Below are 23,574 nucleotides of genomic sequence, written 5' to 3'. Positions count from 1 at the left end.
CACTGGTGACAGTATGTAAAAAAAAAAAAAAACTGAAAATAATTTTTTGCATTTTTTCATTTTCCGAAAAATTATGACAAAACAAATACAACTTCAAAAAACTCACCATGCCTCTTATGAAGTACGTCGGACTGTCTACTCTGCAAAAAGGGGTCATTTGGGGGTATCTGTACTGTTCTGACATTCTTGGACCTCAAGAAATTAGATTGGCTGTCAGTACTTCAGGATTGATCAATATTCAGATCTATACCATAGTTTGTGAACTCTATAACTTTCCTACAAACTAAAAAATACATCCTAATTTCGGTTATTTTCACCAAAGACATGTAGTAGAATACATCTCGGCCTCAATATATGAAGAACAATTATTTATTTGCAAACTTTTATAACAGAAACAAAGAAAAACGTGTTTTTTTCAAAATTTTTGGTCTTTTTTTGTTAATTTAGCAAAAAATAAAAACCCCAGCAGTGATTAAATACCACCAAAAGAAAACTCTAGTTGTTTGAAGAAAATGATAAAATTTTAGTTTGGGTACAATGTTGTATGACCGCGCAATTGTCATTCCAAGTGTGAGAGCGCTGAAACCTGAAAACTGGCCTGGGCAGGAAGGTGTAAAATTGCCCGGTATTGAAATGGTTAAGTCTGACCATTTTTAAGCTCAATAGGCAAGGTATTGTCAAAAAAGGGCATGGGAAGCTGGCACTGCCAGGGGAGACATTTAAAATAGGATTCCAGCCTAAACACAAACTAGTGTTAAAACTGTTGCTCCCCTCCCCCCTTCTGCTACCCATACTGTCTAATCTGTGTAAAAAAGGTGTAGGAGGGGTGACTGAAAATTTCTCAGCTTACCAATGAAAGGTTGTCGGGAGCTCAATCACTCATGGCTATTTTTCAACATAGTCCCCTTTTAATGCCACACACGTTTCATCCTGCATGTCAAAAAAACTCCTCCATCGCAGCCATGATATCATCATCTGATGGAAACTGCTAGATGTTGCAGACATGACGTGTCTGTCGCGTTTGTTTTCAACAGTCAACATTCTCGGGACCCACCGACTTGACACCTTGTGCATGTCCAGCACTACTGTTAAAATGTGTTCAGCATGTTCCTGGGATATGCCCACTTTTTCTGCTATGAAATGTTCTGTCACACGCCTGTCTGCCATTACGAGATCCTGGATTGCTCTGATGTTTTCCTCCGTACAGGCAGTTGCTGGCCTTCCAATGCGAGGGACATCCTGGACAGAGTAGTTCCCCCTCTTGAATTCTGCCACCCACTTTTTAATGGTGGAATAGGAAGGGGCATCCTCCCCTAATGTTTCCATCATGGATGTCCTGTCCACTCATTTCCTTTTTCAGCAGGTATTGGATAACAGCACGTTTGCTCACTTTCTCCATCTTTCAGACAATTATGACCTTCTGTGCTTCAGTCTTCAATAACTGAAACAAAGAAAAAGCTATTTGTCAGAAATTTGGTATGGAACCTTGCAAAGATAGCAAAAATAAAATTGGGATAAGACAAATGCTTCATGGGTAGGCCGAGAACTTTTCAGTCGCCCCTCGTATTTACTAACTTTCAGACTGCTCTGGTCCCATCACCTAATCTCCTGTGTTAGTGAGAGGCAGCTGCAGGGGAGATTGCTCGACAATGGCTGGGAATTCTAGGAGCTGTGATGTCACTTATAGGCTCCCTTGTCCCAGCTATTGTCAGTGCTCCTTCCCCTGCCATGCAGCTGCTACTGACTGGCACAAGGAAGCTAGAGCTGCGGATCACGTTATTAGATCGGAGCAGACCAAAAATAGGTTCACAAATCATTTTATACAGGTTAGGCAGCATAGGTAGCAGGAGGGGGACGGGAGCCTTTTTAAGACTAGTTAGTGTTAGGCTGGAATTCTACTTTAACAAAGCAAAACATTTTTTTTACATTTACATTGAGCTTGGCCTAAATTTCTATTAAATGCAATTAAGAAACAAAAACAAAAAAAAGCCAAACATGTCTATACTTACCTACTCTGTGTAATGGTTTTGCACAGAGCATCCCAGACCCTCCTCTTCTCAGGCTCCCCGCCCTCCCTCCTGCCAAGTACCCCCTGAGCAAGCAGCTTGCTATGGGGGCATGCATGCAGGCTTGCTCCTGATCCTCTGCTCTGCATGTCCACTCATATGCTGTGGATGCGCCGCCCCCCTCTCTCTCCTTATTGACTCACTGGCTGTGATTGACTCCCGCTGCTGTCTCAGTCAATGAGGAGGCAGAGTCCTCTAAAAGTCGAGGCTCTCCTGCACATCGCTGGATCACGATGGGGCTCAGGTAAGTATTAGGGGGACTGTTGCACCCAGTAGCTTTTTTACCTTCTTGCATAGAATGCATGAAGGTGAAAAACCTTGAGCCTTTACAATTACTTTAAATACTGCAGGCTAATCTCATTCATTTTAATTTGAAAAAAGGCTTTTTTTTTTACTGTAAATATTTTGGCTGTAAAAAATCAAATTTTTTGAATAAATCAGCCTGAATTGACCAGAATAATTAGTAAAAACAACAGATCTAAAAGCTAAAGGAGATTTTACTCTTAAAAAATTAAAGTGGTTCTAAAGGCTTAAGGTTCTTTACCTTAGCACATGCTGTGCATTAAGGGAATCAAGGTAAAAAAACCTTCCAGTCTCAGTCCCCCCCAAATGCTTATCTGAGTCCTGTATCAATCCAGTGCTGTGCCTGAGAGCAATATCACTGCTTCTTCTCTGTACCCACAGGCTCAGAGGCAGCAGCAGGAGCCATTGATTCCTGCTGCTGTCAATCAAATCCTTTGAGAGGCAAGCAAGGGTGGGGCCAAACCACGCTGCGTGTCTACGGACATATAGAGCCTGGCTTGGGAGCGAGTCCACATGTCTCCCCCAAAGCAAGCACCTGCTATGGGGACAGACATAGAAGAGGAGGAGCCAAGAAGAGGAGGTTTGGAGCAGGTGAGTATAATATGTATATTATTTGAATAAAAAAGATTTTTGCTTTTTAATAATGCTTTAAGCTAACTCTTTGAACTTTGTGCAAATTGTCCTGAGGCAAAAAGGTTAATAGAATAGTTTGGGAGCTTCTTTTCTCACAGCAAAGTGTTGTCTTAAAAGTTTGATAAAATCAAAAAGTCAAAAGAGTGCCTAAAAACAATTCAAAACCACAATCCTGCATGAGTAGCCCACTGGTGTCCTGTCCTGAGGAAGTCACGCTACAGAGCTCCAGACATGCTGGCTGACTGCCTGGTGGGTTGACTGAGCTTAACAGTGGGGAGCGTTAACACGCATGTGCGGACCTACATGCCGAGTTGGAGGGGACACCAATGGGCTTTTCCTGAGTCTAACTGGAGCTTAAGTGAAGGGAACTTGAGTTGTTAACCCCCTCTTGTAGGTGCCACAGTGTGAATGAACTTTCACTGACAGCTGGAGCACTATTGCTATACTTTCTTTGTTCTTATGCAGAGATGTACTACTTAGCATGGATCAGCTGAGTGGTCAGTTATAATGGCCATGTGCTCCCATTACTGAATCAGAGTGTGGCGTCCTTTTTCCATATATGCAAGAAACAGCGAATAACCAGGGTTAGCTGACTTGCTCAAATCCACAAAATCTCTAAACTTGGATGGTCTGTAACATAATCTCTTGGTGAACTAGCTTCTAAAGGCTTCAATACTATACCCCTTTTATCCTCCATGGCAGTATTCCCGAATGTAGCTCGGGGTAAAGTTTCAGTACCAAAAGCGGTAACCCCGAGCTACACTCGGGAATACCCTGCAGCGTTGCTCCGGGATCTCTTCTTCACTTAACTTGTCCTTCGCTCCTGCGATGTCCCCCCTGCAGTGTCTCTGGCAATGTCCTCCGGCTGATGCCGACATCTGTCTTCTGGCCGATGCCAACATCTGTCTTCTGGGTTCCGTTCCCTGCGACGTCGGGTCGTACGGGGGACGGAACGGCGGGAAATTTGAAAGTTGTAAAAGTGACATTCACTAAATACAGTAAAATCACATAGTAAAACATTACTGTATCAAACCATTTCACATACATTTTGTCCCTAGTGTTTTGTCCTGTGCGTTGCCTGCATTTTTACTGTTCTTTCTGCCTTGAAACTGAGAAATGTCCATGGCATCCAAAAAGCGTCCCTTTAGGTCAAAATCAGTTTTAGACCAGCTAGAGAACAGCGATAGTAAATTAGAACCACTTGCAGAATTGAGTGATAATGATTTGTGGGGAAATTCGTCATCAGACACTGAAAACGATTTTGCGACTTTGCTCAGTGATGTGCAAACTTGGCGCTCTATTTCAAATTTCAGTGTTTTGGTTTGACTATATTATTTAATTAAATTTGTTATTATTCTTATATTATTTTTTATGATTATTTATTAAATTATAATTTATGATTTCGTGTTTCAAATTCTAACATACCCGGGATGTTTACTAGACTCTTGTTCAGACAGATTACAGTGAGTTATTCCTAAAAATTACAATTAAAAAAATACATATTTCCATGCAAAAAAATGTACCGCTTTGAGCACAGAAATATGACATAATCAGACCGCTAGGGAAGTTAAGCTGTTGTTATCTTTGCTTGTGACAATTGTTAATAATTAATAAGAGATTCATCCATATCCAGGCTGAACTCCATCTACATACATTGGTGTATTTAGGTTTTGTGCTGCCCTAGGCAACACAAAAATCCTTTGCCCCCAAGGACACCAACCAACACCAACCCCCTCCCCCCCTTCCCCCTCTCGTGGAGAGAGCCTGACATTGACCAACAATACCCCTGCCCACCACCTGAGAGAGCCTTCCACTACCCCCTGAAGATAGAGAGAAAGACACTCATCTTCATCTCCAAACATCCCCGGGAATGAGAGTCAGGCTCTCCATACACCGCATACACCATGAAGCAGCCCGCAGCCTCTTTCGGATCCCACCTGGTTCCCACGGAGCACATGGCACTTCTTTCATCCCTTCTTCTGGGGGGGATGTGCTGCCCCCCTGAATAATGCCGCCCTAGGCAAGTGCCTTGTTTGCCTTGTGGTAAATACGCCCGTCTACATATTGGGATTGAACTGAGTCACCCCTGTGGAACTAAATGCTGCAACAATCCCATGCTGGGCCCTGCTTACTGACTGGCTAATTTACCTTTCGGGGACTACTACTCATTTGTATGCAAGCCCGCCTGCTGTAATTTCAGTTACGTTTTTTGTCTACTGCTTATGCTCTCGCCTTGCTTCTCAGCTTAACCTGATTCATTTCTTATAACACCTGATGCTGTAGATATTTATATTTGCTACATTTTCTATTAATGTTGTGTGTTGCTGATAGTTCCTTTGCAGTGAGGGTGGTCACCGCTGGGTATTTGCTCCTTCTATCTACCACATAGGCACTGTCAATTTTTCTATTTACTTCTAATGCTCTGCTTCTGAGTGGGGGATAATTGAATGAGCTACAACTAACTGGTGATCTGTTACTAAGTAATAATCATGTTTGAGTCTGATAATGTTGTCAAGTTTTTATAGTGTTAAGTGGAGGTATTAATGATATAATTTGGTGTTCGTCCAATGAATTGTCATTAATTTAATGTTCTAATAAAGATTTTTTTATTTTAGCCATACTACCTGGGTCACACATGGTACCTGCTTCTGTAGGAGTCTGCCCCTACCTTTGGTACTTAGTCTTTGCTATTTGGTACACTGATCCACACCTTAATTAGTGAGCTAGTGGAATATTTAATTAATTTGCCCCCCATCTTGGTGTTGCCTTGCTGGTAACACATTATGTGTTACTTATGGTACAGTATAGCACCATATAAGGACTGGAACATACAAAAGCCCTATAATTGGCCCCTTTAAGCCAGCTGACCTAAGTTCAAAGGCAGCACATTATGGTTACAATAAAGTTTGGTTTGGAGAATTGTGCTCTCCCAACTTGATAGGTACCGTATATACTCAAGTATAAGCCGACCCGAATATAAGCTGAGGTACCTAATTTTACCACAAAAAACTGGGAAAAACTATTGACTCGAGTATAAGCCGAGGGTGGGAAATGAGGCACCTACTAGTCAATGTAAAAAATCTGCAGATGTTGACTCGAGTATAAGCCGAGGGGGCCGTTTTTCAGCACAAAAAATGTGCTGAAAAACTCGGCTTATACTCGAGTATATACGGTAGCTTGTTATTGTAAGAATCATGACATGAATCATATCCCCCTGAGGGATCCACATGGCCCTGTGGCGTAACACGTAGGAGGAGCTTGGTGATGTCATGGTGCTCACAGTCGCTGACAGACTTGGATGATGGAACAATAGTGTGAGAACGAAGAGAGATCCGCAGGTTCATACAGTGTCGGTTACATATGACTATGCGTGTGATATTTGGTGTGATTGAGCACCCGCACCATGTGAGTTGCTAATTTATAATATTTACTAAATTAGTGGTTTTAAGGATAAAGCACTATTGTTTTTGCCTATGTATTTTTGATACATGCATGCTGAGCGAAGGAAGAAGAGGAAAGAGGTTGTTCATCAGTGAAGGAAGACTCCGATCCATAAGACATCGTAATCCTATGTCCATCTTAAAGGACACAAGCGTTTTTTGACCAAGCATTTATGTGAGGTCAAAAGCTCCAGGTGAGGGCAAATCTGGTATGTTGGTGGTGGAGGTGCACATATTACTATCAAGAATACACGTAGCTATATAAGTAGTCATATGGTGATTTTAAGAAGAAAGATTCAGAAGGATTTATCAAACAATTAGGACTTATGTCATATTTTGGAGTTTATATACATATATTTTTTTACTGAGGATTTGAGGTCACATTTGATTGGTGTATATTTATATTACAAGGAAAGCGTAGTACTGTCATTGTTTTTAATAATTTTGAGCCCATTTTATATGAGTATGTGTAGGTGAGGGCAGCTTTTCTTTTTCTTTTAATTTTCTTTTTCTTTTACGTTTAAACATTAGAGCTGCTCGTGGGATTATATTTTATTATTTGTAAACTTTTGTCATCAACAGAAAGCAATATTGTTTCAGGGCCACCAAGGGACTTTTTCTCAGCAGTGACAGTCGCCACCTACCATTTCACCACAGCACCCTCCTATGACTGGGTTTCATTGTCATACGGAATATACAGGACTCTTCGTATTTATGGCAACAACAACCTGATGCACAGCTCAAGCTAGCAGATTTCCAGTGTTGCCCAGGGCTACGCCAGTTATCATTTGCACATTAACATGAAACACTCCCCTAGGCTACTAATAAACACTGAGAAAATAGTCAGAGGCCTCCTGTCTACAACTCAGTCCTCCAATTTCAATGCACTGTACCCTGAAGAATTGTGTGGAAAAAGTAAACACTGCCCAAGGTTGCAGAAAGTGGAACAGTGCAGAGGGAAACCAAGCTGCATCTGAGGTCTGTCCTGGGGTATAGTAACAAAAGAATGGAGAGATCTATACTGAGATTTTATTAAAAGGGTACACATGCCTTTTAAATGTTGTTACATCATTCAACTGTTCTAAAGTAATCTTGGCCAAACTCTGTTTTCCCATACATTACTTGCAGTATATAAAAACCTAATGTATATCCCAAGAAAAAAAAAAATGTTACTATTGCTTTTTATTTTTTTTTTATTCTTTACTGAAAAAATGACATCAGCATCCTCAGTTGAGCTCTTTGAAAACCTGGGAAAGTTTGAAAAAAAGTTTATATTTCTTGTCCACTCTCCAACTTACATGTTTCGTTCTTTATAAGTAGTGGTTTTTCTCCTCCGTGAGTCCCAGCAGAGCATTAAATTATCCAATTCTCTCTATTGTACAGATGGAAGAACAGATAAAAAGTGCCAGGTGTAGTTACTGAAGCAAAAAGCTGGAGAAAAACAGAAGAATTTTGCCAATATGAAAGGAGAACCAAGCAAACGGGAAGCTCTGTGTCACTGGATATAATTTTTATTAGTCTTCTGACTACCCATAGTAGAGGAATCCTCACTTATGGACTCTATTTATTTTCTGTTACAAGTATACAGTTAATACATTGTCAACAATACAACAGTAGACTCAGGTAACTGAAAGCACAACATTACACATGTATGTGTTGGGCTGTATGTTGGTATGATATGCTGGTATTATCTCTGGGAAAGGGAGGTGGAAATGGAAGGGAATGAAGTACCAAATTTCACCAAGAAGAACAATAGGGTAGAACTGGCCCTGTATTGTTAGTCTATAGCTAGAAGTTGGAAGTTGTGATGGAATAAAGTGTGGGAAGAGTGGAAGAAGTAAGACCAGGAGAAGAAGAGAGAAGGGGAAAAGCAGAGATAGAAAAAAAAAGGGGGGGGGGGGGGAGTGAAAAAAGGGAGGACATCAGGAAAAACTGGAAAAGTGTGGGAGCCCAGAAGTAACCTGATGTTCAGATCAGATGGATACTGGAGAGACTTAGCAATTGAGGGGTCAGGAGGGATGAGCCAAGTGTACCTGGGTTCGGTTAATGTAGATTCTGAACTCCTTTGAACCAAATCTTTCAAATCAATTTTGGCAACTTTTTTTACAAATACAAAAACATTTTTTTTAAATATTATTTGGCAGGAGCAGAGATTTTAATATTGCTTAAAGTTAAACATTAAAAATGCTCAATTTCTTTAAAACAGAATTATGGCCAAAGCATTTTGGCCATACTCCTCTGTTTTTTTTTTATCAACCCCAAACTTCTCCTTTAAATAACATGCCTGGGGGGAAGCCTTAAACTTGCCTGTGAAGTGGTGTATTTGTACAACGTATACAATAAACTACAGCAAAACTGAAATGTACAAAGAAAAACAAAATACAATTTAAATTTCTAGTAAATTACATTTCCTGGCCTCTTCATTTTGTTTGTACACAAAGCAGCTGGGTATTCCGTACATCTACTCCAGACCCTTATCTTTGATGTTAGGGGGGAATCACATGCAAAAAAAAATTGTGTGGGGTTATCCCAAAGAATACCTATCAAATTCTTATCCTTGATGAAGGTGTGGATTTTTAGAGGGACCCTATGCAAAAAAAAATGTGGGGTCCCCCAAAAAATCTATACCGGATCCTCGTCCAAGCATGCAGCATGGCTGGCCAGGAAAGGGTGGAAAACTAGTATGCCCCTCTCCTGAACCATACTAGGGAAGGGGCCTGTTCCCGAGTGTGCAGTCTCTCTGAAGGTCCCATATTATTTCAGACACACATGCGGGCTGGGCTCTGCCCCCCATTCCTCATCATAGGATTTGATTGCAGGAACGGGAGCCAATGTCCAATGGCTCCTGCGTCTATCAATCTGCCCATTGAGGAGGGAAAGAGCTGGGAGAGCCGCTGCTCTCGTGCACACAACTGGATCAAGATCAGCCTCAGGTAAGTGTAAGGAGGGCTGGGGGAAACTTCTGCAACAGAAGGTTTTTTACCTTAATGCATACAATGAATTAAGGTGTAAAAAGTAAATCTTTAAAACCACTTTAAAAGTGAAGTATTTTTATTTCACTAACACACAGTTGTTATAAAAAATATAAAACAATTGTATAAACACACTTTTTATACAATGTTGTTTGCTTTGGAAGAAAGTGTTAATAAAGCTTCCTTTAGGTAAGTTACAGCAGAACTACAGTGCATCTGAGCACAACAAAGCAAAAATTCCGTTTAATTAATTTTTAATATTCAAAGTAACCCACCCACCCCCATCCATCCATGTCTACATGCTTTATTTAGCTAGGAAATACCTTTGAAAATCACCCCACTAGCATTTCAGGTTGTGGCCATCTTAACGGCAGATGATTCGTGTAGCATTGACTTCCTGGAATCCATCTGCCCTTAGTTCAGACATACAAGGAGGAGGGTATGCTGGGCTGAGTAAACCCCTCCTCCCCTCCAGAAGAATCCTGGGATGTATAACATCATTTGCCTAGGCAAGAAACCAGGAAGTAACTGAAAAAGCATAAAAAAATAATGCAAAACAAGTAAATATGATATAAAATCCTATCTATTTACTAATGCTAGCAGTGTAAGGATTAAAAATAGTCAAAGTTGATTGAAAGAGTGAAGTGAAGTTTAACGGTATTCATCATGACCTCCAAAAACTCATATATCAGTACTGAGTAGAAGTACTCATCTCAGTACTAAATTATATCCCTTCTGTTTTCTTTGGCCTTAACTTTAACAGATATCAAACCGGAAAATCTGGGCTGCTTACACCTTTGGCCCTGGGTCTCCCATCAAACTGCACTAATCCACCACTATTCAAAGCCAAAGTTACTGGGTGTTTTGACTGCCTTTTCAATAATAAGGAAGAAAAGAATATTGCTGCAATATTTCAATATTTCATACATTGAGTCCAATAGTTCTTAAAAAAAAAAAAAAAAAAACATTTTGGAAACAAATGTAACTTGGAGTGAAGTATTAATTTGGAGAAAGCATTGCGTTTCATTTGGTGCAAAACCAAGGCAAGCAAAACTTTCCCACCAAAATTCCGATTAGCTCCAATATATACAAATATATTTAGTATTTTCAAGCAGAAGCCGATTCCCATGCTTTAAATGCTAAGCATGTTTATGTCTAGGAAACTCGTAACATAATTAATAGGGATGGCTACAGTACTTCATTAATCATGTTTGAGAGAAACAAAAACGAGAAAAAGCATAGACCACTAAAAAACAATCACTATAATGAATACTTTGTGCCCCCAGCTGAGTCCACTGCCTCTGTAGTGATTGAACACATGTTCAGTTGACATTGTATCAGTAGAGTCTCATTTACATTTGAGGTGAACAGAACAAAAGGTGTGAGTTATCAGACCATGCTAACTGCTTGAAGCAGTTCCAATGACACATACATAAAGCCTTTAAGACTACTTTTCTGGTGGTAGTTCTCTTTAGGACTACCTGCGCCCAATTCAGGTAAGCATTTGTGCCAGTTTTGGTAGCATTACCAACGCAGGAGTCAAATTCAGGTAGTTCTAACTACTGCCACTTTAAGAGCCTTTTGCTATGGCAGTGACAGTTTCCTAAAGAATTACTGCCAGTTTTCAGAATTAAGACAAACTCTCAGCTGGAGCAAAGAGGTATTCCAGGACTCAGAGTGGAGAATGGCTATCCTGGGAAGCTGTCAATGACAACATCTCAGGGAACTCTTGTAGTCCAGGGCCCAGGCAGGGATTCAGCAAATACCATTGGAAATACTGGCAGGGATTTTGCAAGTACCATTGGAAGTAATGGCATGGGTTCTTGAAGTCCTGTCAGGGATTCTGGAAATGTTGTAAGAGAAAAAAGAACAAAAAAGCCACGTTTAGCCCTAAAGCCCAATAAAGTCCACACAAACTTACATATTGTAAATTTCATCCAAAAATATCTATTTTCTCTTTATTGTAAGGAGATTTCTATGTAGCACTACCCTCGTAAGGGCTGCTGAGTTTGAATTGGGTCCCCCTATGCTCTGCATAGTCAGGCAACATGCATTTTCCACACTTGTACCTTTTGAGTCAGTAAACAGTCCATGGACTTGGGTTTTTTTTTGTTTTATTAAGGGTTTAAACTTGAACAAGGTAAAGGGGTTATGGAATGCCCAATTTGAAGAAAAAGCAGAATGAGGACCTTTCCTGCTCTAGCACACTTAGTAAAAAAACTACAAACGCTTGACTGCATTCCAGCCGCAACCATTACAGTCCTTAGTAAAGTAATCCAATTCTATGAGCTTGGTGTGCCCTGAGTGGATTTATAGTGTACCAGCCCCCTAGTTTAGCTAGGGGGAGCTGAACCCTAATGGTTAGTCAGGAGCTGGTTAGCAGCTCAGGTGTGATAGTCAGAGGGGTAAAATTGTGGTCAGGGCTGAGACACTCTGCAGGCAAGCCCCTCTGAAATTTTCCCCTGCTCTCAGGCTTTCGAAGGAGGGCCTTGGAGGCAGTGGGTAGATCTAAGGAGTGGCTGGCTGCACTTTTGAAGGACCTCAGTCAATCCCCAATTGGGACTCCTTAAAAGTGTAAGAACCTACTGAGTAGCAGGAGTGTGGTCGTGGGAGAGCTAGAGGGCTGAAGGAAGATGTGAGGCTGGAGGAGGCAGGTTGCCAGGTGACCCAGTGGGATGGTGCCTGCTTGCAAGCCTGGAGCTGGAAAGGAGGAAAACTCAGGACTCCCTGGCCCCCTGAGAGAGGACCACCTGTATGGCAGGGATGAAGTGGCCCAGTTGATAGACCTGGTAGCAGCAGCCAACCTGCAAGTGGTACAGGAGAGGACCTGAGTGAGCACACCTGCACCCACCTGGGTGGATAGGGGAAGGAACACTCTTGTGGGAAACCAGATTATTCTTCTGCTAGTGACTGTTCACCTCATTTGAAGGGACAGGAGCCAGATCCCCTGCTCAGGGAAATCTCCAGATTGCTGGGTGAAGAGGAGTTCTTTTAGGGTCTGGGGTGGTACAGATAAGAGTTGCTGTCTAGCACTCCAACAGAGACTGTATTGCTGAAGGAGTGAAGCTTGTGAATAGTTCAGGAAGCTGTCCTCAGATATCGGTTCCTTTGGGCATCCTATACCCCCTTACCTTATTCAAGTTCTAATCCCATCAATAAAATTACAAAACCAAAGCTCAAGGACCGGTTTCTACCTCCAAATGCAAGTTTGTGTGGAAAATGCTGAATGACTGGCTGTGCAGGACTATAGGGTTACCCAAATCAACAGCAACCCCCAAGGGGATAGTGCTAGTAATGTGACAATGTGTAGGAGCTCTTGGTTCTCTTAGTGCACAGAATACCAGCTCACCTGGCTACAGTATCTGATCCCAGGACAAATAATTGGTTAGGCTATGAATTTTCCCCTGAAGAATTGCCAGAACTTGCATCCAGCACAGACCTCTCCCTTCTCGGCCCTGGGGTTGTAAAGGTACTCACACTGTCCTTGTCCTTGCAGCTGTGGATAGAACCGCTTTCAAACCTTTTTAGCTGGGCTGGTTCCTCTCCAAGCCATGCAGGCTGTCCTTCTCCAGTGGACTGCATGAGCAGTAGGGCTCCCTCTTCCAGCTTTTCCTCAGCTTCCAGCCTCCAGCCTGGAAGCAGACCCCCCTCCTCTGGGGCTTCTTTTAGGCGACACAGCATCACCTCTCATCAATCCATTTTCCCCTAGTCTAGTCTACCACATTACCAGGGCCTCTTAGCCTGGGATTGGCCAGACTCCTATGAATATACATATTGAGGTCTCCAACCTTCCGCCTACTGGCTTCTGGAAGCTTCCATTGACCTCCAGAACCAGGTGGAGGCGAGAGAGTCCCAACCTGCTGAGTTATCCAGCCTGACCTCACACTGAACTCAGAAATTCAGGCTCACTCACTACCATAAGCCAAAAATAAATTTACCTCACACTAGAAATACCTAGTGGGCACTATACCTAAATGGACAAAGGTAAGTGACAACAAGTCACCGCTTATTTGAGAACTTCACCATTCCTTGGCAGTGAAAGGCATTACACATGCAGTACCATCTGCCATTTGCCTGTGGTTGACCAAATGTGGTCTTTCCAGGTAAGCAGCCACAATGGAAGCAGCATTTTGTTTTATGCAGTTGGAGTGCACATTTGAACTACAGCTTTGTGATTTGTTACATCTGACACTAAGGAACTGGAGCCAATAGATATACCATTACTTTGCAGTGCTCTATAGAACTTGCATAGTTTCCTGTTATATAGCTTGCTTTTTATGAGTGCCTCTCATTTTTATTTGTGGTGCACTATCATTTATTTAGCTAGTCTTTGTATGGACTTGACTGCTGCTTCCTTCACATCTGAATGATGATAATATACATACTATTTGAATCACTGAGACCCATTGATAAGCCATCTGGGACTATATGGGTCTGTGTCTGCATTTATTCTCCTCTGGATGAAAGGAGTGCACTTGGTTCTGCACTCCTGTTACCCAGACCCATCCAACATTGAGCTAAAGCCAGATCTTGGATGACATCACAGAGCCAGTCCAGGCTCTGCAGGGATTCCAGCAATAATGTCAGCATCTGCCCATATGCCTGACTGTCAGCTGGATCAGTCTGTCAGCACACTGCTGAGAGCCTGAGCCAGCTTCTCCCACCCCCTCCACAGCCTGGCACTTCAGTGAGCGCTGGACAGGTAGAGCACAGAGCAATGACTGACAGTCATTGATCTTTGCTCAGAGCCAACCAAATAACTGAACAATCAGTGGTTTTGATTACACAGTTCTCTGTGTAGAGCTGGCAGGGGATAGGGGATAGCTGCAGCATCGGACTGAGCTATCTGAGTATGTATGTTTATTCTTTTATTTTCCTGCACCTCTCTTTTAAAATCTAGCCTACCCCTATAGCAAAAAAAAAAAAACAAAAAGAAAAATCTGACAGGAGTTTTAACACTTAACCACTCCAACCAAAATAATAAAAAAAAGTTTTGGCTTTATGTACACTTTAAAGTATGACAGTTGTTGGGGAAAGGACTTTATTGTTTTGTCTAAAATGTTAAAATGGTTCCCTAAACCTTACCATGTTGTATGTTGCTAAAATTATCTGTTTTAGGTGCCTTTGGTTTGGTCCCACCCTTTTGGTTGGCTTGTCATTGTAGGCCCCTCAGGATAGAATATAAATAGACAGTTGGGTGGAGTTAAACAGGGGGAATTATAAAAAGAAAAAATTGCCCAAGGGACTTTTCCATATACCATACCTACAAGCCTTGTTATCTTATGAATAAGTGAACACTGCTTCACGAAATGCATTGACACTCTGTGTAGCAAACTTGTGTTACATAACTCATGGATCATGTAGATTTAGCATTTTTACTTGCATATACATTACAAACGTGATGGATGATGTCAATTGACTTTCTGGAATAATTTTAATATGTCTTTTTCTAACAACAATAAAGAATATGATTTTTAAGTATAATTTGTGTGCCTTGCAAAGTCCCTTGGGCAATCTTTCTTTTCTATAATACAATTGTATTGGAGACTGAGTCACACTTATCGACACTTACCACTGCCTCTTACATTTTATTGTTAAACAGAGGGAATTGCGTCCTGTGTAGTGAGTGCACCCTGTTACTGGACAGAAGATCAAATTATGGGGTGTTTCATGAGTAGCCAGATTGAGGTCTTCCCTGTGGCATGGATGTTTTCTGAAGTAGATGGACAATTTGGAGCAGTGTACCTGTTGTTGAGAAACAAGTTCATTCTACAGGTTTATCCTCCTTGGGAACTAATTAAGCACCAGAGTTACTGTTAAAAGAGGAAAACGTTGGCCCTATTGGATGGACCTTGTTGCATTGCTAAGCTGGAAAAGTTCCAGATTGCTGTTGGAATGTTACATTTATCCTTCTTCTGGAGTAAAAGTTTAATATTAACTGAAGCAGACTGGACATTTTTCTTTTTTTTGGGCTTGGGAAATGAAGCAAGCAATATGTTTAGCATGAAAAAGGAGTAACAAAGATTGAAGTTGGCTTTGTCTGTGCAGTGGAGGGATGGTTTACTCAGTGTCTGCCCTGTATTCTAGAAAAAGGTAAAAGGAACTCCCCTCCAGTAACTGGGTTAACTGCTCATTTAGTCTAGGGGACCAGGAGAAGCACTATTACTTACCCAGTCCTCCACTCCCCTGGCCGACAGTGCTTCCCCATTCTCCGGCGGTGGACTGTCCTTCAGTGTCCTCACATCCATTCCAGGGCTCTGGACCCTATGTCGGTCTTGATGACATCAGATGACCTTAGAGTGCAGGGGAGCCTGAAGGATCAGCAGATTGGGTAAGTACATTTGGTTTGCCATATACCCTAGACAGAAATTAACATTTAACCCTTGCAGTGCAGGCTCAGCCCACTGCAAGGAGGAATATTTAGATTTCCTAGAGTTCAAATGTAAGGTCTCCATCCACCTGTAACTGAAAGTGTCCAGAAGTTTGCTTGTTTTCCTGTGCCTGTGAGGGTTTCCTTTGGGTTCTCTGGTTACCTCTAACACTCCAAAGACATGCTGGTAGATTAATTGGCTCCTGTCTAAATTGGCCTTAGTATGTGTATGTATGAATGTGAGTTAGGGACCTTAGATTGTTAGGGCACTGATGTGAATGTACAAAGTATGTAAAGCGCTATGTAAATTGATAGCTCTATATAAGTAGTAAATAAATAATAATAAATAAATCAATAGGAGTGTAATTACCAGCCAATAAGAGTGTGAAAGATCTGCTTCCTATATGATCATCCTATAAGAAGCAAGTCTATCACACTCTTATTGTCCCATCTATTAGGTTAGGAGATACGGTTGGAAGAAACCCTATGTGGAGCATCATAGTATGAAAGGCACATTTTGTTTCTGCAACTTTGTAAATCTAACGCAAAAAAAAATGAAATTCTAATTCTGATATCATATCAGACATCTCTAAATGTATTTACAATACTTTTCTGTGTAGGCATTACTATTGTTTTCCATGTCCCATTAAAACTCCGTAATTGTTTCAATATTTCTTCTGTGGAGCGAACAGAAATGAAGAAAATTACAGCTAAACACCAGTGAAGTCATGCATTATTTTCATGGCTGGGGGTTGAAAATGGGGAACAATGCAAGGAAACAAACAGCATATTTGAACAATTACCGCTGTGTGAATTGCTTAACTATCAGCAGAGAATAGGCCTGTCATAATAATAGCCTCTCTCAGGTTTCATGTATGGCTTCATGGTCGTTGTTCTGTGCCATATAAAGGTCTTGCCAATAACTGATGTCTCTTGTTCATTTATGTTTCATAAAGAGAGGCAGCCAATAGGAACATTTGTACTGTGTGCCTGTGTTTCTAGGACATTGAACTATTACTCCATCTGGTTTCTGCTGCTTACTGTATGTGAGAAGCCGCAAAGACTCCTGCTGTGCCTGTCTAGAGTTATTAGGTGATGGTCTTTTATTCTCTATAACCTAATATGGTGTTTATGCTATTTTATTTGCTATTATGAGTCAATTCCTCTAAGTGAAGCTGATATTTTATTGTAATTTCATTTTTCTAACACAGGCTTGCATTGAAAAAGGAAGAGTCTAACTACTTCATTTTAATAGTGTGCAACAAAATGTAAAGTTAGGTCATTTTCAGTGCTTGTGCAGACATTGTTTTCCTGAAGTTTGATGGATGTTTGTCAGACTCCAGTTTACTTCAATGGTGCAGTGTGGATGACAGTTTTAGGCTGCATTTGAACTGCTTTTGCTCTGCATTTCTTCAGATGCGGCAATTCTTATTAAGTTTTTCTAAGGGTCCTCTAGCAAGTTTTAGTACTCACTTGTCAGATGCATTACTTCTTTTCCACCCCTAGTTGTCTTCAGTCTGAGGACTGAGGACATCCTGTGAGTGCAGGGCATCATGAACCCATTCCTTAACCCCCTCCCGCCAACAGTACGCATATATGCGGCCCCACTGGACTGGGCTTTTTTCCGTGGGGGCCGTATATACAGTGAGGAACAGAAGTATTTGAACACCCTGCGATTTTGCAAGTTCTCCCACTTAGAAATCATGGAGGGGATCTAGAGGAGATCTGTGTCGAGGAGTGGGCCAAAATCCCTGTTGCAGTGTATGCAAACCTGGTCAGGAACTACAGGAAACGTTTTACCTCTGTAATTGCAAACAAAGGCTTCTGTACCAAATATTAACACTGATTTTCTCAGGTGTTCAAATACTTATGTTCAGCAGTGCAAGACAAATAAATTCTTTAAAAATCATACAATGTGATTTCCTGAATTTTTTTTTTAATTCTGTCTCTCAGAGTGGGAATGCACCTACAATGTGAATTTCAGACCCTTCCATGATTTCTAAGTGGGAGAACTTGCAAAATCGCAGGGTGTTCAAATACTTCTGTTCCTCACTGTATGTGTATCTGTCTTTGTGTGGCACTCTTCCAGCACAGAGACCATGATATCACTGGGAGCCCCAGCCCCGTACTAATGATTGGGACCAGTTCCAGGTGACCTGATCACTCTGATTGGCTACAACAGTGATCAGTCACTGTGAAGCCCACTCCCATGTTTTCTCTCTCTCTGAATGGAGGAGATAGACACACTGTATCTCTCTCTTTCCTTGCAGAGAGAAAAAAAAAAACTGTGTGTAAAGAGAAAATACTTAGATCAAGGTTTGATCTAGGTCAGTGCCAGGGTTAGTATTTTGGTAAAGTAAGGATCAAAAGTCAGGGTCAAAGATCATGGTCAGTATATTTTGGGCAGGATTTAAAAAAACAACAACATTTTTTAAATCAATATCAGTGTAATTTATTATGCATGCCATACATGGGTTGAATTTGGAAATAATTTTCTTTTAAAAATTGTAACTAATAATTTTCTTTCGAATTTTGCACCATTAGTGGGCCACAGCATCGTGTAGCCATAGAATCTGAGTGACTGAGCATGCTGGAAATTTTTTGAATAACAGACGAATTTCTAATGAATGATGGGAGAATCGTGCAAGAAATAAAAATCGAAAAAGAAATGAGCCGTGACCTGGAAAGAAAAGAAAATAATTCTCAGCCATAAAAATTCTTTTCTGTAGCAACATGAGGTGAAATTGAAGGCTTGGTTAGTTGGATTTTGAAATCAATGGTGGTATCATCAGATTACAAAAAGCACAACTTTTTCGAATTTTCTGAAGAAAATTAATTCAGAATTTGACTCATGAATGGCCTGCATTAGTGTTTTAGGTTTTTAGGATAAAAAAAGCAAAACACATGTCTGGGCTGTACTACTGGTACATACAACAACTAACGTACACATATGTGGTATCTCTACAATTGTTGAGAGCAGTATAATTTATTTAGGGGTTTTTTGGTAGTAGGTTATGGTAGTAGCAAGAAATATACAGCTACATTTAAAGAAAAAGTTGTTTTTAATATTTTGTGCCAGATTTCCTTTCATAATAAAAAACAAAAATCAGGAGATATCCATTACCATTTACCACCAAATGAAAGCCCAATTTATCCTGAAAAAAGTAAGGTTTATTCCACCTGGATACACAAAGTACTTGTGATGATATGTACGGTTTTACTAACACATGTCAAAGCAAAATTGTGCTTAAACATTAACATTTGTTTTACCCTTAGGTGGGGAGGGGTTAACCACTTTATAACCAGGCTTTTTCTGACACTGTTTACATGTAAAAATCAGTATTTTTTGCTAGAAGATTACTTAGAACTCCAAAATGTTATATTTTTTAAAGCAGAGGCTGTAGAGAATAAAATGGGTGTTGTAATTTATAAATATGTCACACAATATTTGGCATTTTTTAAATTTTAATGCACAAAAATACAATACCCAATTGTTTGGTAAAATATGATGTTACGCCGAGTAAATATACCAAAAAGATAGCAAACATGTCACACTTTAAAGTTGCACACGACCGACAAACTACGACAAACTACGTACATTTTATAGGCAATGCTTCAAAAGTCTTTATAGGTTATTTAGATTTACACAAGAGGTCTGGTGGTAGAATTACTGCCCTCGATCTGACGTTCGTGGTGATACCTCACATGTGCGGTGCGATCGTTGTTTGAGGTGGGACTGATGCGTGCGTTCACCTTTGCATGCAAACACAGGTGGTGTGCTTAATTTTTTTTTACATTTTTACCACTTTGATTCACTTTTATTCTTATCACAGGGAATATAAATATCCCCTGTGATAGCAATAGGAAGTGGCAGGTACTCTTTTCTGAGAGATCTGGGATCTATTAGATTTCAGATCTCTCCTCTGTCCTTAACCACTTGAGCACCTAAGGATTTACCCCCCTTAATGACCAGGCCTTTTTTTGCTGTTTGGCGCTGCACTAATTCAAATGATAATTGCGCGGTCATGCAATGCTGTACCCAAACGAAATTTACGTCCTTTTTTCACACAAATAGAGCTCTCTTTTGGTGGTATTTTATCACCTGTGCGCTTTTTATTTTTTGCGCTATAAACAAAAAAACCACAAAACTTTTGAAAAAAAACAATATTTTCTACTTTCAGCTATGAAAAATATATCGTAAACTCAAAGTTAGTCATAAATTTAAGCCAAAATGTATTCTGCTACATGTTTTTGGTAAAAAAAATCCCAATAAGTGTATATTGATTGCTTTGTGTGAAAGTTATAGCGTCTACAAACTATGGTATAGATCAGGGGTGGGCAAACTTTTTGACTTGAGGGCCGCAATGGGTTCATATACTGGACCCGGGGGCCGGACCAAGAGTAGATGAATGATGTGTATGTGTGAATTAATATAAATTAAATTCAAATTTGTAACATTTCATCCCCCATAGTACTATTCCCCCCCAAGTAGTAAGCCAAGTCCCCCCTGTGTCAATTTACTTATCTTTGCTCCGCGCGTTCCTCTCGCCGTGTTCCCGCGCCGTTCCGGTCTTCAGGGCGGACTGTGAGAGGAGCCTAGCTCCCCTCGCGGTCGTCACGCTGCCCCGCCTACACACATCCTGACAGCCAATCACTGGCTATCAGGATGTGAGTGGCAGCGAGACTGGCCAATCATTGCATTTGAGCGCGCTGAATGATGCAAATGTTTGCCTGCCCTGGCTGTTTTTTTTTTGTATCACGCTCCGCGGGCTGGATTAAAAGGTCCGCCGGGCCGTATACGGCCCGCGGGCCGTAGTTTGCCCATTCCTGGTATAGATACTGTAATTTATGCCTTTTTTTTGCTATACAGCGCTGCACTAATTCAAATGATAATTGCGCGGTCATGCAATGCTGTACCCAAACGAAATTATGTCCTTTTTTTCACACAAATAGAGCTTTCTTTTGATGGTATTTGATCACCTGTGCGCTTTTTATTTTTTGCGCTATAATAAAAAAAAAACACGAAAATTTTGAAAAAAAAACAATATTTTCTACTTTCAGCTATAAAAAATATATCGTAAACTCAAAGTTAGTCATAAATTTAAGCCAAAATGTATTCTGCTACATGTTTTTGGTAAAAAAAATCCCATGCATTAGCGGGCAAACTGGCGCTATCTGGGAGGGGCGCTAACACTATCGGAAGTCACCAGTGACACTAATACAGTGATCAGTAAAAATCTGTTCACTGTAATCAATGACACTGGTGACAGGGCAGTGAAGGGGTTAAACGGGGGGGAGGGGGGCGATCAAGGGGTTAAATGGGATTTCTGGTGCACTAGCGGGCAAACTGGCGCTATCTGGGAGGGGCGCTAACACTATCGGAAGTCGCCAGCGACACTGATACAGTGATCAGTAAAAATTGGTTCACTGATCAGTGACACTGGTGACAGGGCAGTGAAGGGGTTAACTGGGGGGGGGGGGGGCGATCAGGGGGTTAAATGTGTCCTAGAGTGTTCTAACTGTTAGTGTAGTGCTTTGTACTCACTTTTACTGTGTCTTCTTCTCTGTCTGGAATGGTATTTGTCCAGGCAGAGAAGAATTACATCATATCCTACCCTGTGTAAATGTCAACACAGGACAGGCTGAAATCTAATGATTGATCCCTCCTGGATCGAATCCTGGCACGCGCCCCCTACCCGCGAAAGTGTCGGGAGCGCGAAGCCTGTTTTAAAATGTGCTTTTGCGCTCCACTGCCACCCTGCACATATATATATATACAGTGGCAGGGCGGCAAGTGGTTAAAAGCTTCCAATCATACCAAGATCAGTATGATTCAATGCTTTTTTAAAACCACTATGGGTTTGTTTACAACCACAAAACCGGAAGTGATGAATGTTCATTGCTTCCAGTTTCTTAGACCATGAAGATGATTGGAGCTGTTCCAGTCTCCAGTCAGCTCTATGGTCAAACAGTGGAAGTGCTGGTTGCACTCTCAGGTTCCCCGGTGGGATAAGAGAGACAGAGAAAGCCACAGAAGGTGGTGGGAAGTTGTACATGTCCCCTCACGCTGCCTTTAAAAGCAATCCAGTGGCTAATTAGCTGCTAGGATTGCTTTTACAGGGATACTGACCTCCAGATGAAAAAAACAATACTGGGGTGATGCCAACTGCAGGCATTATCCCAGTATAACCGCTCGTAGTACCCATACGTTGCTGGTTGGCATGTGGGTTAATGGTCTGCTACAATGGGGTCCTGCACTCACATGCATTGTGCAAAGAGCTATGTATCATCATGTCAATGCCACTTTCTGCACCATTGAGGAAAACCCACTGCCAGAGAAGATCCAAAGAAGAAAAGGACCCTGTGTTTCGTGTGTAATAATGCTGGGGAAAGGAGGACTTCGGACTAAGGAGACAGGAGGGAGGATTCTAGAATTAGAATTCAAAGTGGAACTGCATTCTCTTAATCAACATTGACTATTTTTGTGTTTCTGTTAGCCTTAGTAAATAGATAGGAAAACATACCATATTTACTTGTTTTAAACTTTTTCTTTTTTACAGGCAAATGATGTCATACATTTAAGGAGTCTTAATGAGGCTAGGAGGGGTTTTCTCATATAAGCATGCTCTCCTGCCAACATGCCTGAGCTAAGGGCAGATGGATTCCAGAAAGTAAATGCTACATGAATTATCTGCCTTAACTCAAGATGGCCAGAAAGCTAGGTGATGTTTTTCAAAGTGATTCCTCAGCAAAATAAAGCATAGAGACATGGATGGATGGGAGAGTTTGCTTTGAATACTAAAAATGAATTAAATATCGTTTTTGGTTTGTGTTGCTCAGATCCAGTGTAGTTCCAGTGGGTGGAGTGGCTTGTCACTCTGCTGCCTGCTCACACACCAGGGTTCCTATGGCAACTCACTCTACAGCAAGGGCAGAGAAGAGCGGTTAAAAACAAACTGCTCTAACTTGCTCACTTCACTGGCGGTTGCCATCTTCAAATGGTTGTAGTTTAAAAATTACAAATCCTACACCGAAGAGCTTTATATTGTGAGAATCACAGGACCCAGACCTACATTTTGATGCATAGTATGTCTCTGCAATATTAAAAATGAAGGCACAGTTGCAGTTTAGAAATTGCCCTTCAAATTTGAGGTGGCTAGAGTGGAGTTTCAATGAATGTCAATGGGCGGCGTGAGTTGCAAACAAATGGTCATATTGTGAAAACTATCAGGACTATGGCTTAGCCGTGGAGGGAGCAGGGATAGCTGAACGTTTTGATATAAGATTTGTGTAGGTGGGCTTGAAAATGAGGGAGTGATGGCAGTTTAGAAATCATGTCCTGATTTTTCAGCTCACAGTCTAGCTTTTGTCAGCACCCACTCTAGTTTTGAACATTGCGCCATTCATTCCTATGGGACCAATTTCACCACAAAAACGCAGATATTTCGTGAACCATGCGGTGAAATGTTCCACAAAGTAATAGCACACCAATCGAGAACAATCCGCACGTTTCGGTATATTTCTGTCTATGTAGTGTAAAAAATGTTGGAGGAGTTAGGGTGGTAAATTTGGCTATAATAATAAGAATATATTTGTGAGATAACAGTAAATGGTCTTGCCATGCAAGAACACTTAATAACTTTTGAAATTATGTTAACATGTTAAAACTCATGTGTGATTTTTTTTTTTTGGTTCGACCTACAGTATCTCACAGAAGTGAGTCCACCCCTCACATTTTTGTAAATATTTTATTATATCTTTTCATGTGACAACACTGAAGAAATTATACT

General features: G+C 41.0%; 1 protein-coding gene across 1 annotated transcript in view; it reads right to left on the bottom strand.

Moving 5' to 3' along the window:
* Nucleotides 1-351: 351 nt before the first annotated feature.
* Nucleotides 352-23,574, bottom strand: part of LOC149451555 (uncharacterized) — a 133,000-nt gene continuing 109,777 nt past the window's right edge. The window contains exons 5-8 of the mRNA XM_089690552.1: nt 15,585-15,725; nt 9,738-9,919; nt 7,741-7,873; nt 352-1,441 (exon numbers count right to left, since the gene is read on the bottom strand). The gene's annotated coding sequence lies outside the window, so the exon portion shown is untranslated. The remainder of the gene's footprint in view (nt 1,442-7,740; nt 7,874-9,737; nt 9,920-15,584; nt 15,726-23,574) is intronic.

This window comes from Staurois parvus, unplaced genomic scaffold, assembly GCF_062004578.1.
Source record: "Staurois parvus isolate SC_StPar_1 unplaced genomic scaffold, SC_StPar_1.0 ptg000531l, whole genome shotgun sequence".
Taxonomy (NCBI): domain Eukaryota; kingdom Metazoa; phylum Chordata; class Amphibia; order Anura; family Ranidae; genus Staurois; species Staurois parvus.
This window is presented reverse-complemented; position numbering and strand designations above follow the sequence as displayed.